General features: G+C 34.0%; 1 protein-coding gene across 2 annotated transcripts in view; it reads right to left on the bottom strand.

The window, feature by feature from the left end:
- Positions 1-12842, bottom strand: part of nAChRalpha6 (nicotinic acetylcholine receptor alpha6) — a gene marked incomplete at its 5' end in the record, with an annotated part of 58504 nt that overhangs the window by 33446 nt on the left and 12216 nt on the right.

Genomic DNA, 12842 nt, shown 5'->3' with positions numbered 1-12842 from the left:
CACACACACACACACACACACACACATATATATATATTAAGTACAGACTAGTGATGGACTACAGGAAACTGAACGATAAAAGGTTGACGAGAGATACCCAATTCCACGGTTTGAGGATATCTTGGATCGATTGGGCGGGGCGACCGTTTTGAACTATTTGACTATTAAAAGTATCAAGGAACCTAAAAAACGTAGAACCCTTCATGTTGAACAGTTGAAGGTTCCTATCCAGGTCGTGCAGTAACATTCTGGAGTTTTCTCTTACCCACAGAAGTGTCCAGTGGATGTGATTTTTTTTGTTGTTTTGTTTTTGTTCTGAAGAAGTGCTTTACTTTTGTTTTATTTTTTTTGTGATTTCAGTGTACCCTACTATCATGTTTAGTGCTTAAAACCTTACTTCTGTACTTTAGTATGTTATTTTATTTTATTTTATTTATCTTTCAACGTATTGTACCTTTATTTTTGTTTTTTGTATTATTATGTTTTTGTAGTTTACGAACATTATGTTATAAACTGGTAGGGGGGGGGGTTATAATACGACAAGGCGTATTGTCCGCCTTAACACTCCCAACCCATGTAAATAAACAACCAAAGTGTATATAAGACACATTAAGAGAAAGAATAAAACAGTGTTATTTCAGTAGTTTTGTGTATTGTTACTCTGCCCGATTTCTTACTTTTTTTTAGTGTTTCTCTTCCGACAACCCATAAGGTATATATATATATATATATTCCTATTCCATAGCAAAATATCATAGGTGGTTCCGAACGTAATGAGGATTATGACTCATAATAGCTTTTTAGCTCATTTTAATTGATTAGTGTGGGTCTATAAATCCCGAATACTTGTGATAACAAATCATATTTTTTGACAATATTGGATGGTTGTAATAATTTTTGTCAGGTACATATTTCAATGAATAAATATGAGGCGAAGCCAATGATTAACCATATTAATATCATTATATTAAAGAAGTTAAAATTTTCATAATCTTCCAGAATTTAAAATTTGGTGTGATAGGGGTGGTGAATTTAAATGCAAAGAATTTAAAAACTGGTGGAAAGAAAATGGTGGAATTTTAGATACAAACATGATTCATTTCCCTGATTAGCTGCATCTTTTCTGAGGAGATAGCCGTATATTTGCGAAATAGAAGACCTATGTCAACTCTGGATATTATCTAAGGTGAAAAATTGTTCAATAGAAAACCAAATGTATCAATTTAACAGTAAAAAAACAAAAAACTAGGTCATCTCAAAATATTAGATAAACAATTACAAGATTACATTTTTAATGGATATACTGATAACAGGTGTTAATTAAAGACCAAAGATCAGAAGAAGATAAGAGGACAGAACTGATTGACGTAAAAAATCATGGGGGACAGTAACAGCCTGGAAAAGTTCCTGGCAAGATACAAATTAGAACTCCAAAAGGCTATGAAGACTACGCCATATAAGGTAGTAATCACAGGATCATATGAATACCTGCCAAAGAATTAGATATGGGAATATATAAATCAGAGAGAAGGAAGTACTTTTACTACAGTACTTTGTAAGGAAGTACTGTTACTAGACCAACGGTTGTGTGAAGAGATGATTTGGTTAGAATCTAGCTCGACCGCCAGATATTTATCCAATAAGGGCATCTACTTTATGAGGTTGGTTGAACTCCAGAGGGCTCCCAAACCCACAGGGCTTACTCAATGGCTACAGGTAACAGATAATAATTATCTGCCGCAGCTAGATTAAAATTGAGACCAAGGTCCTTTGAGTTAGTAGACTATTACCTTACCAATGAGTGAGCTACCCACTCCCATATATATATATATATATATATATATAATAGTAATGAACTTTACAATTATTAACAGATCTTAAAACATTATTTAGAACAGATGGAAACAAAATCCATCAGATAATATTTCTGAGAAACATTCAAGGAACTATAGGTAGAAATATTCAAATGATTGTGAAGCAAGCTGATTGGTGTTTTAAGTAAATACTTGTAAATAAAATAAATATGATTATTTATTCATTTTTAATTCATTTCTGAGGGTTGTCTGGATACTGATATTTACTCATGCAAAATAAAATAAAAAAAATTCTATGTGATCATTTTTCCAACAAGAATGATATCAGTAATAACATGCAAAGTATAATAAAGAAGATGTAAAAGCCTCAGCATCTTTACCTCATTGGAGAAGTTAGTTTTTTATCCATTCCATATTACAATTTTTCCACAATACAGCATTTAGAACCCAACTAAGAACTTTCATTTTTTATTTATTCATTTTTTATTTTAACCAGAAATATATAATTAGATAGACAATATAAAATTATTAATTTTTTTACCAGAAAATTTCGTAAAAAGTATTTTTGTTTTTTAAGCATAAAGTCAAGAGTTCACCAATATTATGAATTAATCATTTACACAACCAATATAGTTTAACATGTAATAGTGAGATAAATGCATTTCTAAACTTTATTTGGTTGTTGCAAAATAAAAATATAATCATATTAAATATTAATTCTAAAATTTAGTCATATTTGACTCATAGAAATATATAATTTGTTGCTTTTCAAGTCAATCCCTTCACCAATAAGCTACATATAAGAAGCAGGATTTGATGATTAACTGTGTACTTAATCAAAAGTTATTGTTTCAATATAAATCCTATAAATATTTATATCTATTATATTATGATCTGTATTATAATATTTTAATTTAGAAAAATGAATACCAATAATATTATTTTTAAAATTTTATATTTCTTGATTCAGAACTTATAATTGCTTGAGAAGAGGTATAGTTCATCTGGAAAATTCAAAACAGATCTTCATGACAGAATGAAGGACCTTTTGTTATAACAAACCCATTAAAGCTCAAACCAATCCAATTCACAACAATAGGAATAATACAAACAAGGATTAGTAAAAAATTGGTTTTCAGCAAAATACACTTATAGCAACAATATTTCTATATTTACAAAATCTACTGATGGTAGCCAAAGTTTCTCTGGATACAGTTCATGAGGTCACCACTAGGTAGCACCTAAAATTTTTTTAAAAAATCAAACTATTTTTTGTTTAATGATCTTTTAAAATTCACACTTTTCATACTCTGTATATTTTTCTATAAATATATGTATATGTTACTTTTACTTGCAATAAAGTTATAGTTCATAGGTGAACTGATCTAAGCTAGCAATATTACATTAAAATAAATGTCTTCTGGCATCAATTGAACACATGAAGGATCCACCTTTACAGCTTTTAGAATCAGAGTTTAAGTTTTCCCCTCAGTCTGCCCTGCGCCCGCAGCCAGCCACCTGCAGCCTGCCGACCGGCAGGAATCTCCTAGAACTTCAACCATGGCCCACTCACAGACCGCCCAACTCAGTGATGACAACACATTTCTTGGCCTACCCATCGAAGAGCCCAAGCCCAGGCCTCCTTCACCTGTTATAATCTCACCAGCGGTATCAATAATGACATTGAAGCAGATGTTGGCAACAGTTGGGGTGAGCAAGTTCACCACCAACAACTCTGGAAAAGAGACAAGGCTATACCACACCACCGAAGTGGACCACACCACTGCCATTGAACTACTCAAGCAACACAACATGCGATATCACACATTTGCACCTAGGGGCACAAAACGGTCAAATAAATTGTACTACATGGATTTGACATTAATGGTCTGAACCGCACCCACACAACTGAATTGATCCAGATCATCACAGATCCGTCACCTCCCCACTGCAATCAAAAACACATTGTATTCTTTAAAAATTGCAATTAAAAGGATAAACCTGATAACTGTGGCAAGATCCAAAAGACAGACTGCTACAACTGTACCCGCACCCGCCAGGCAACCAAGCAAGCCAGTCCATAAGGACCTCGCCTTCACCGCCACTACCCGAGGACCACTGATACAGTCCACACCACAACCACAACCTCCTACAACACCTCAGCCGACGCCAGCCCCAAATGGAGCCTTCGATGATCACCGCTCTCATAGAGAAAATGTGCACCAGGATGGATCAAATGATGACGATGGTGATGACCCCCCTCATTGTGACATCCCGTCTAGACTCATCCTGAACTCAGTAGAATTGACCAAAGGTACTCATATGATCACGGTGGACATAGGGTTCAAACACCAGTTCACGTTCACCTGCATCTATAAGCACCTGAGGTACAGCCTCACATCAGCGAGACTACTACTGCAACATGCCCAGGCAAGGAGTCGGGATTGTGGTCCTTGGGGACCTCAATGCCCGGCACACCGCCTGGCTATGTGGTAGCAATAATCCACTGGGTACCTACATCTCCAAGACCAGGCTGGCCATCTTCCATCTAGGGGTGCACACCTTCAGACATGCGGGCTACCCATCGAGGACCTCAATGCTGGACCTACTCCTGACCAGGGATCTCCACACAGTTACAGACTGACTAGCTCTGGCATATGGACTGTCTGATCACTGGCCTGTACTTTATACATTTGAAGGTACACCAGCAACACCACTGGCGAGGAAGTACCTACTCCACAAGGGCGACTGGAAAGGATACAGGTCCAGTGTCGAAGAAACACTCCCTGTGGTTATGCCATTATGGACATCGGAGGAGGTGGATGCAGTGGTGGAGGTCATCACCACCACTATCCAGGATGCAGCCGAAGTTACCATCCCCAAGTTCACTCCACAGCCCAATGCCTTTAGGAAACCGCCTAATTCTCGCTGTCATCGGTCAGCAAAACAACCTTCGCAACATCTTCCAGCACACGCATGACTACAGCCTGAAACCGGCCATCAATGCGCTGACCCAGCAGATAGCCAGCCTCATGCGGGACTGGAAGACCTGGCTCTGGCATGACCAGCTGCGGAGGACCCATGATGATCACCGCCAATACTGGAGACTCGTGAGGACCTTCGTCAACAAGAGGCTGAATCAGGCGACGATCTCCTGATATCGGGGGAACAGGCCGAACTCCTGGCCACAAACTATGCAGCAAGGGATACTGAACGGACCACCGAGCACCAAGGAGAAGCCTCTATTCTCGTCTTTCAACCAGTTGGAGTCTGTACTTCGACGCATCAAAGGGAACAAGGCTTCGGGACTGAATGGAATCCCATATGTACTCATGAAAATGCTTCCTAGGAAGGGTAAAGCCTTCCTACTCAATATCTTCAACTAGTGCATGCGGATCTCGTACTTTCCCACCGTATTGAAACGAGCTATCGTGGTACCTCTACTCAAACCGGGAAAGAAAGGAGACTCGACCGAGCACTATCGTCCGATCAGCCTCCTCTCGCACATGAGCAAGGTGTTGGAACAGGTCATCAACCATCACCAGATGGAACACTGCAGAGAGGAAAACGTCATCCCACCACAGCAGACCGGATTCCAACGGGGAGTCGCCTGTGAGCACCACCTGGCGAAGCTCCAAGCGCACACAATAGGACAGATGAAGAAAAACTGTCCGACGGCCTTCATCTCACTAGACTGCAGCCAAGCCTTCGAGAGTGTTTTCACCCACTCCTACTGCGCCGACTGGAGGAATTCAAGTTTCCCGCTGACCTATGCCGACTCATCGAAAGCTACCTCAGCAGAAGATCTCTCGTCGTCGGATTGGCGAGAGCCACTCCTATCCAGTCCCCACCACCTGCGAAGTACCTCATGGATCGGTACTATTCGTTGTCTTCACGGCACCGATAGCCATTGAACACCCAAAGGCAGTGGTAGCAGCCTACGCGGACGACATTGGCATCTACGCTTCCAGCATTAATGCTAAAACAGCCCTAACCCACGCTCTAGACGCTGCAGCCGCCATCACTAATGCACTTAAAAATATTGGGTTTAGGGTGAACCCTGGCAAAAAGGACACTATTGTGATGTTCCAAAAAGGAAAGAAGGCACTGCCTACCATCTTCAAAGTCGATGAAGTTGACCAGAAAATCTACACCTCCATTCTCTACCTGTGCGTCACACTGGATAGGCACCTCACCTTCTCCATTCACGTTCGGGAGAAACTCAAACTGGCTCGCCTGAAGACCTGCAGGCTCTATCATCAGCTCAAGTCCCCGCAACTCTCTCTAAGGCTTAAGCTGCAAGTCTACAGAGCAATAATCCACCCGACTCTGCTCTGTGGTGCACCCCTGCTGTGCCACCTCTACAAAACCACGCTTAAAAAGTTGCAGAGCTACCAGAACTTCATCCTCTGGAGAATTCTCCATGGAAAAGCACTACAGAGGGCCAGAAACACTGTCATACACCAAGAACTCCAGCTTCTCTCTGTGCCAGAATATATAGGCTGAAGGTACATCAAATTCTTTGATGGGCTGAAGGCCTGCGCCAACCCACTCTTCAGGGAAATCGCTCAACCAACAAGACCTGGGAGGTGGCAAAGCACAGTCCCCTTGGTAGACTTTCTCGCCGAGGGAAGGACTTCAGGCTCTGCAGCTTGAAGTCACCACACCACCACCACCACTAGTTAGAATGGTCCCCCGGCTATTATGCCACCAATGTAAACCCGCCTTCAGTGGACCTTGCAACTGTTCTTATAATGCCATACAGCAAAACAAGATGTATTATAATAATGTATATATATCATGTATTATATATTATGTAATTGTATATATATGAAATAAAGAGGTTAGAAAATGAAAATTAAAAAAAAAAATCCCCTCAGTCTCTCCTAAGCTGACCATATTAGTAAACCAGTACATCTCTGCCTACTATTTATATTTCACATATTTAAAAAAAAAAAATTCTAATATTCTAGTACCTCTTATATCATAGGCATGATGTGCTCAGGATCATGCTTAGTATTGGGTAAAGGCACTAATTCACCCACTTTTATATCCGATTGTTTAATATAAGTTCTGAAAGCTCATTACCTTGTTAATATCTCATGCCCCCAAAAAATCAGAAGGTTGTTTTTACTAATTGATCTTGCAATGTCTTAAGGCTGATACCTCAGATCACTGGTCATTAATGGTTCCAAGATTTATCCCTCTCACACTGTTACTCAATCTTACCTTGATCTCTCCTCATTCCCTCCCTTCTCTAGACCTATATTGAAAATCCATTGTTGGGAACCTTTGTAAGTCATCACACAATATATTCACCCCATTAACCTCAATATACTGATGAGTCAACTTTAGCTTTTCTTTATTCCCTAGAAATTCTGCAAATGAACTATCTTCATCTACAATTATTAAGGAAGTGTTTTTTGTTATGAAATCTCTTCTTAATTTTGCTTTTACTTTTAATATTACTTAGAATATACTTAATTAATAATTCAGTACAACATTTAATTAAATTTGATAATTGAATATAAAATTATAGTTTACTTAAATGTTAAGATCTTCTGTTTCCTGAACTATCTAGACTGATTACAATTTTGAAAAAAATCTTTGCTTAATGTTAATTTATAATTTGAAGAATAATGACCCTTGTTTGTTCACAGATGAAACAGAATTAGCTACAATTATTTAAACTGTTGTCTTAGCAGAAGCACCTGACAATAATTATGAAGCAAATGGAACTGGTTAGGGATGCTATTTTTATTTTCAAAATTAAATGAAAATAGTGCTATTTATTTTGCAACAACCCAATAATACAATACAATATGTGACGTAACAATAGGATAATGTAGGATAGTTACTGTATTATTTCTAAGTCCAAATACAATAAAATAATACATAACATTCATACATATATGTTTTATATGTTGATTTTCATTTTTCACTTTTCTTAATTTTCAATAATTTTTTCCTCAAATTTTCTGATTAATTTAGGAATATTATGAGAATATTTTGAGGAATGTAGGAGCTGATATTGATTAATTTTAGGAGAGCACTTTAAATATTTGACAGTATGCACAATCCTAGTAATTAAATATATTACCATTACTCAAGATCAAAATGAGGGAAAAATTAGAAAATAAATGGCAATTGAAGAAAATTAAGAATATTATTATTATTTATTTATTTTTTATGAATTTTAGCACAGAAACATTTTAGTCGTTCTTATTTATCTAATAATCAATATTGACATGCCTGACTTCTTGAAAGTGTCGCTAACTACATGTACGAGGGTGATTCTCAAGTAATAGGCAATTTTCAGGTCCTAACTTAAAAAAGAATCATTGCCAAAATTAAAAAAAAAATTATGAATGATCTTATGTTAGCTCTAAACTAAGACCACTATCAAGTAAAACTTGAATGAAATATCAACCCATTGAATTTTAATTGAAATTAAACACCCATTAGAATGTGGTCAGGCCTCTGACACAGGTGATAAAGTTGATAGAATTTCAAATTTATGTAACTAATACATTTTTAAATTGTATGCAGAGTATATAATTTTAGATACTGTGGTGGAAATTTATTTAGTGATTAATTTGAAAATGACAAATGTGCTAAAATGTTCCTTAAAAAAAGTATTTGTTTAACCTTTCATGATCTGATATCACCTCTGATGTGACAAAAAATTTTTTCCCTAAAACTCTTAAATCACCTCTGGTATGACACTGTGCTCCCTTTCTATGTTTTCAGAGGTGCTGAAAATGAAAATACTATCTGTTTTAAGATCACACACTAGTATACTTATTTATTTTTTTGCTGATGTTTGAACTATATTACATGTGATCATTAGGAATAGAAGCTATGAGGAAGACATAAGGCTCTCTCAACTTGTTGACCAACCATCTGATAATACTACATTAGCAAAGCAACACAATACATCTTTTATTCATACAGATCAATCACTGATTTTCATACCCTGAATAAATATAATGTATCTTCAATATTTTTTATGTTACTCTGTAAGTTAAATATAATAATATTTTTTAATAGAATTTTGTAATTGGTATTTGGGAAATTAAAATTAAGTTGTCCATTTTAAAACATTGATTTTAAAATTGATAGAAATTAACAATCAATTTTAGGATTGTGCTTTCATAGCATTTTAAATTAATAACCCCTCAAAAAATTGGTAAAGAATCATAATTTGTTAAAATTTAAAAAGTTAAACTAAATTTATCATTATATCAATAGAATTTTTATTTTTTACATCTCTGAAAACATAAAAAGGGGTCCTAACACATCTTAAATTCCAAAAGTTAAACTCGATACATGAGTGTGATCTTAAAACTTATAGCTTTTTTAATTTCTGCCCTCCGAAAATTTACTATAGGGCCCTAATATATCTGAAAATGAACAAGCTAGGAAAACAATTATGGTGAAAGGGATAAATAAAAAGTTAGTAAACAGTTTTTATTAACATATAGAATGTAAGTTTAAAAATGTGGTTCAAGTTTCTTCTTAATCAATTTAGATTAATAGCATACAAACCTTTTTTTTTTTTGTCCATCTTTCAACTAAATTTAATTTATTTAAAAAATCAATAGAACCGTGACAATTAAAGTCATTAACAGCTATGAAAATTTGTAAAATAAACTTCGAAAAAATTACAAAATATTTAATTACTGTGCAGTTATTTATTTTAAGATCTCATCTCACAAGGATAATGACAATTATTTGTAAAAAAATGTCAAAATTCTTTTTTTTTAAACAAATGGACATTTTCTAGATCCAGCCCCAGTTTGGTGATTCAAAACCCACAAGTCTGTTTTTTCTGTTTTCATTTTTCCAAAGTCATGTTATGAACTTCAAGGTTACCATAATTTTTCAGTCTCAGAAGCCATTAAAATTTCTCTCTTTTCTGCTTTAAATTTGTCCATAAAATTTTTTTTTCAGGGACTCCTTTTGAAATATACTACACCCTGTTCTGAATATTCTACATATTAAAAAAATAATGGAAATAATTTCTGTAAACATTCAATTGAAACCTGAGTACAATAAAGTCAGTTTTTCCCAAAACTTGTATCAAAATAAAACTAAGGTGTATTTAAATGTAAAAAATATTTCTTAGGGATAGCCATGACAGTGAAAATTGAAGTTCTCATGACAGGAATAACATTAGTAAAACATTGCAACATAATTAGTTTATTTTGTACATCAGAAAGCAATGTTTTCTATGGTCACATTACAACTGACCTGAATCAATAAGTGATCCTTGAAAACCATTTTTTTTTTCAACAGGGATTTGAAAGTTGCCCATTGTTTGATAATCATCCACAAAAGTCTGTATGTAAGTGTTTCAAGAATTTTTAATGACTTGAATACATTTATATTTAGCATTTGTATGTGTAAAATGTGTATACAGTGGCAACTCTGGTCGCCGCCAGGGGTTGGCAAAAAGGACCACTAAGCCCACTTGCTTGACTTGTTCCCCGCTAGATACCAATACCAATACCAAAAAAAAAAAAAAGAGAAAAAGCTTCAGAAGAGACATAAATTATATGATAGCGATTGGAAGATTCCAAGCATAAACCCTTGAGTCTTAAATATCAGGGATAACATTTGATTTTAGTTAATCTTAATGAAAAGAGTTAAAATATTTTATAATATTCAAAATATGTTTCTTTAATTACGTTTTTTTTCTATTAATATGATTATTTATGCTTGACTAATTTCAGTTCAGAAACTAGTGTTGGAACAACCAAAATTTTTCAATGCTTTCTTAAATACTAAACGAAAATATGAACAAATTAAAAACTAATTTATCACTCTCGATTATTGCTGAATAAAGCAACAAATATCTTGAAGCCATTTTTAACAGCTTTTTGAGTAAATAATCTGTGGAAGTGAAAACAAAATAAAGGGACAGACGTGATGTATAACGTGAAACCTGTTAATCACAAATCCACCAGATTTAAATGTTTTGAATAAAAAGGCAAAAACTTTTGGTAGTTTTGTAAGTAGTTCATTTATCTCTTTAAAATTAATATGTAATTTTTTTTTTTTTTTAATCATTATCATATAGTAGTTCCACTAAATTTTTAATGGTGTGCATGAGTATAATAAATTATTATTGTTAAATAACCAGGAGAAAAAAATGTTAAAACTTGTTGAAAAATGTATAAAGAAGGGTAAAAATGGAAGAGAGAAAGGAGAAAAAGATAAAGAAGAACATGGAAAACCTAGTAAAAAGGAATTGAGAATAAGGTTAGATGTAGTAATTGGGACAAAAATATATTTCAAAAATGAAAATGTGGAAGGAAACAATTGAAAACATTTAAGTTAAGAAAGCCTGCCATTACAGTCGAAAATTCTGTAAAATAATAAACAATTATGAAATAAAAATATTTCTGATGGAAAATTTCAAAAAATCAAAATATTGAGGGATCTTATAATTGCAGCATTCCACTTCAAAAATTCGATAGTTACATGATTTATTTATTTTTTTAAATTACTATTTTATACATTTATTAATACACAAGGAGAGTGCTAGATATTGGAGTAGGAGGATTCTTGTTACTAAAATTTCCTTATACGGGGTAAATAAATTGTAAAATTTACAATCATGGAAAAATGTGAAAAAGTGTTTTTGGAAAAAAAGTATTAAGATTTAGAAAAATAATTGTTTATCCTGGATTTATTTTTTCAGAGTATCTTTTTTTTTATTAATTCAAAAAGTGTTTAAGTAATCTATATATTGTGTTCTAATCAAATCTTTGGGTTAACTAAATGTCATCATTGGGACCTGATGAAAGGCAGTGGTCAAAAATTACATGTAAAGATTGTATGGAAATGTTGAGCAGAGAAGTTAGAAAAACAAGCTAAAATCAAGATGAATGGAAAAATTAGACCAAGCTATAATAAACTTTATGTTAAATATTGACTTCTAAAATAAGTTCAACAATATAAAAAAAAAAAAAAATGTTGTTGGAAATGATGATCCTTAGAATCCTATGTTTTTTTTTATGGTATTAACAATGGAAAGAAAAATTATTGTTGAGTGAAGTATACATGTTATAATCAGGAAGGGAAGACTGCCATTTATTTGAGAAATACTGAAAAACATATTGCATCTGAAATGAGCCCTACATAGTGGAACAAAGCAGAATCTGTATTAGACAAAATGGAGGATTCAAAAATAACAAAGAAACCTACAAATGAAAAAAAAATGGTATCAGAAAAAGAGAATTCACTAAACTTTAAGGGTTCAATATCACCTCAGAGTATACAAAACTCCTTGATGTTTGGAACCGGAGGATTACCACTCTTTCTGAGGAAGAGTAGTTGAGGAAACCAGGGCCAGTAATGGGATGTTGCGTCGTTTCAGATAAAGAAAGAAAACTGAGATATTAACTTTATAGTGTTCTTTATTATATTTATTTATGTTTTTTTCTTTAAGTACTTGAATTTTAATGATCCATAAAATAAAATTAAGAACTTGAGAAGATTACCATACAGAAATTATTAAGTATATTATTATCTTTTGAATTTCAGAGTTCCTTCTACTATAACTTTATATGATCATCATTAATTGGCTCAAGAACTCATCTCTGTGTCAAAGCCTCCTCGCCTTGACGAGCTTCACTGTGACCCAATGAAGCCTCCATCCGGTTGTGCACTCTGACAGGGTCCTAGCATTATGTGTGACATCTTCCTCCTACTGCATCATTATACTCCTTTGCTCATCCTATTTTTTTTTTTTTTTTTTTTTTTTTTTTTTTTTTTACAAATTGATTAGTTTAAATAAAAAGACGATCTGAAATTGAGTGGTTTCATCTCTGAAAGCATATCTGTCAAACCTAAAACTAAACATTCTACTTATGTTAAAGAAATATCAGGCACTCTCCTGTATATATCAGGATTTTATGTTTATAAAATATAACAATTTTAAAATTCATGTTGTCTGAAACAGAAACATATAAAACCTATAGTATTATATTAAAATAATATAACAACACACACACATATATG

Source organism: Halyomorpha halys, unplaced genomic scaffold (assembly GCF_000696795.3).
Source record: "Halyomorpha halys isolate HHAL.00 unplaced genomic scaffold, Hhal_1.1 Scaffold733.1, whole genome shotgun sequence".
Taxonomy (NCBI): domain Eukaryota; kingdom Metazoa; phylum Arthropoda; class Insecta; order Hemiptera; family Pentatomidae; genus Halyomorpha; species Halyomorpha halys.
This window is presented reverse-complemented; position numbering and strand designations above follow the sequence as displayed.